The sequence below is a fragment of the Sciurus vulgaris genome, assembly GCF_902686455.1.
Source record: "Sciurus vulgaris genome assembly, chromosome: 5".
Lineage (NCBI taxonomy): Eukaryota > Metazoa > Chordata > Mammalia > Rodentia > Sciuridae > Sciurus > Sciurus vulgaris.
In genome coordinates, this window is record NC_136465.1 from 151,539,878 (window position 1) to 151,543,598 (window position 3,721).

The following is a 3,721-nucleotide window of genomic DNA, read 5'->3' on the forward strand; positions in this document are numbered from 1 at the left end:
ATGAGTATTCAGAGTGATCACTGTTACAGTTTAGATATGAGATGTCCCCCAAAAGCTTGTATGAGACCATGTAAGAAATTTTAGAGGTGAAAGAATCAGGCTGTGAGAGTTTTAACCTAATAAATTCATCAATTCCCTAAAAAGGATTAACTGGATGATCATGATCGTAGGTAGTGTGTGGCTGGGGAAGTTGGGTCACTGAAGATGTGCCTTTAGAAGACATATTTTGTGAGCTGAGCTTAGTCTCTCTGCTTCCTGGTGTCACATCCTGAGCTACAGTCCTCTGCCACACCCTTCTGCATGATATTCCACCTTGGACACAAAGCAATGGACTTCTGAAACCATGATTGACGAATGAACTTTTCTTCCTCTAAAACTGTTCTGGTCAGGTCATTTGGTTACAGCATCAAAAAAGCTGATTAAAACAGCCACTAGGGCTGGGGATATGGTTCAGTTGGTAGAGTGCTTGCCTGGCATGCACAAGGCTCTGAGTTCAATCCCCAGCACCACATGCACACACAGGGAAAAAGACCACTAGCTTTTCCACCGGATGCAGCCTTCCCGCTGCACTGAGCTCGCTCCCTCCGAGCTCCAGGCTCCTGCTAAGCTAGAGCTGCTGAAGTCTCCTTTCAGTCACCAGCGTGATTATCTACCCGGACCCCATCAATATGATGAGATGTTCTCTGACAATTGCATGATACTGGAGATCGTCGATGGGCCCTGCCTGGAGGTAGAGGGCAAGATGGTCAGTAGGACAGTGGGTAACATTGATGACTCACTCATTGGTGGAAATGCCTTCACTGAAGGACCTGAGGGAGAAGGTACTGAAGCCACAGGAATCCCTGGTGTTGATGTAGTCACTTCCAGGAAACCAGCTTCACCAAAGACGCATACAAGAAGTACATCAAAGATAGTGTGAAATCAATCAAAGGCAATCTTGAAAACAGAGAGCAGAAACAGTAAAACCTTTATGACAGGGGCTGTAGAACAAATCGAGGACATCCTTGCTAATTTCAAAAATCTACCACATCTTTATGGGTGAAAACATAACTCCAGGTGTCAGGGTCTCTCTCCTGAACTACCATGAGGATGGTGTGACCCTGTATGTGAGCTCCTTAAGGATGGTTTAGAAATGGAAAAATGTTCACAAATTTGGCAGTTACCTGGAATCTATCGTCTGTCATCATAACTGGCTGCTGCTTGTCATCCACACAACACCAGGACTTGAGACAAATGAAACTGATGTCATCTGGAACACATTTATTTTGATGGGGATTTATTTGGAGTGCAGGCATTGTTTTTTTAAGAAACATGTCATGTAGGTTATCTAAAAATAAAGTGCACTTGCACTAAAAAAAAAAGAGAAAAACAATAAAAAAAAATAACAACAACAACAACAACAAAACATTACTCCAGAAGGTTCACCAAGCCCAAAACAAGATTAAAACAACAAAAAATGCCCAACACATATCTTCAAATTATTAAAAATTGATAATAAAAGAATGTCCTAAGTCACCAAGGGGGAAAAAATGAAGTCTTAAATGGAGAAGAGTAACCATACAAAATGAAACGTCAGTTCTCATTTAAAAAATTAGACACCAGAAGAGGGATGGAACACTAAATTTAGAATTATGAAAGGAAAAATATTAATCGAAGAAAACCGATCAAACTTCTTTCCTTTAATATCTACAAAGGATATAAAAAAAATCTTCAAGCTGAGGGAAAATATGCCAGATTGAAATTCAAATATACAGGCAGAAATTGAGAGCACAGTAATGACATGAAAGTATCTATGGGAATAAACTGGAACAAATGTTTTTCTCTATTAATAAAATATTTAAATGTCAACCCATAGCTTGAATAAAAAAGAATGTGCATTTGGGGGTTTATCATATGCAAACTATGTGGCAACAATATAAGTATAACTCTGGATGAGCAAGTTAATGAAATTATATTCTTGTCAGATTTTTCTGTTTGAAGTGGAATAGAATGCTAAAAATGACTTCAATTAGCCATTCATAGTGGTTCGTGCCTGCCATTTCAACAACTCAGGAGGCTGAATCAGGAGGATTGTAAGATAGGGGCCAGTCTACAACTTAGCGAGACCCTGCCTCAAAAATAAAAATGAAAAAGGACTGGAGATGTAAAGAAGACAGGAAGCAAGGAACAAAGTAATAGGAAATTATTGATAAATATAAAGAATATAGCAATGCAATAGACTTCAAATAACTATACTAATAAGTAGATTAAATGTAATTAGACAAAATAATCTAATACTGAGTAAAAAGATGTTGTCAGACACATGAAAACCAATAATTCACCACATAATGATTATAAGAAGTACACTTAAAATGTAAAGACAATAAAATAGAAAGGAAAAGAATGGAAAAGGTTTACACTTTACAAATCACAAATATAAGGTCATTTTATGACTGTCTATATTAATACCAGACAAGGTTGACTTCGAGAAATGAACATTAATAATGAAGTTATAGCCTTTAAAAAAGTAATATAGATCAATACTTTTGGAAATAGCAATCTTATGTGAAGTATTTATGTAATAACAAAGCTTTGAAATACATAAATCAAAAATGACTAAAATTAAAAGGGAAAAAAATCAATGAACTGCAATCATAATGGAAATTTAAATATCTCTTTCTCATCAATTAGTAATATTAATGTGGGAAAATTAGTACAGATATAGAGGATTGAGCTTATATAATTTCAATCATAATCAGAATATGAATTGTTTCCAAGTTGAAAAGAAATCATCACCAAGATACCATTTGTAGGATATACAGAAAGTTCCACTGTAGTTCAAAGAATTATAATATATAGAGTGTACTTTTGTTCTACAATATAATTCAATTAGAAATCAATTTAAAAAGACGTTGTAGAAAACTTACCAAATATTTGGAAATTAGGATATACCCTTACTTAACACATGGTTCATGATTTTCAAAACTAATTAAGAAATTTTTTGAAATGAACTGTAGTGAAAATATTCCATTTCAACATTGAGGTATACAGCAAAATCAGGGAAATATATTACTTTAAGTGATTGTAAAACAAAAGGAGTAAAAAGTAAAATCAATCATCTATGCTTCTACCCTGAGAAGTTAGGAGAGGAGGATACAATTAATTTTAAACTAAGTAGAAGAAAGGAATTAACAGAGAATAGAATGAAAATTAGTACAGGGGAAAAAAAAAAGGAGAGAGAAAAAAATAAACAAAACTAAAACGTGGCTCTCTAAAAGTATCTGTAAAATTGATAAGCCCCTAACAACACTGACCAACAAAACAGAAAACACAATTTACCAAACTCCACAATAAAAGACCAAAGACTTAAAATATAGATCAATAAATGGACAAGCAAGCCTGAAAACAGCCACACATTTATACAGCAAGATGATTGCTGATAAAGGCAGCAACAGCTGGATATCTGGATGGGGAAAAATAAACCTTAACTCTTGCCTCAAATTATTCACAAAAAAATTAATTTTATACATGCATTTTAAAGTAAAAAATTCAAGCAGAAAGCTTGAGAGAACACCTTTGTGACCCTTGTATAGGCAACAGTTTCTTAGGCAAAACACACAAATTAACTGTAAAAGAAATAAACTGATGAAATGTAAGACTTCTGTTATTCGAAAGATACTTTCAAGAAAAATGAAATGTAGAGAGTAACCAAGAAGAGGTAAGGGTCTGAAATAAGCAGATT

At 34.7% G+C, this 3,721-nt stretch overlaps 1 pseudogene across 1 annotated transcript; it reads left to right on the top strand.

The window, feature by feature from the left end:
- The first annotated feature begins 676 nt into the window (after window positions 1-676).
- LOC306661507 (translationally-controlled tumor protein-like) lies at window positions 677-1,317 on the top strand (annotated as a pseudogene). Its single transcript has one exon. The product of its transcript is annotated as a translationally-controlled tumor protein-like (transcript).
- Window positions 1,318-3,721: the final 2,404 nt, after the last annotated feature.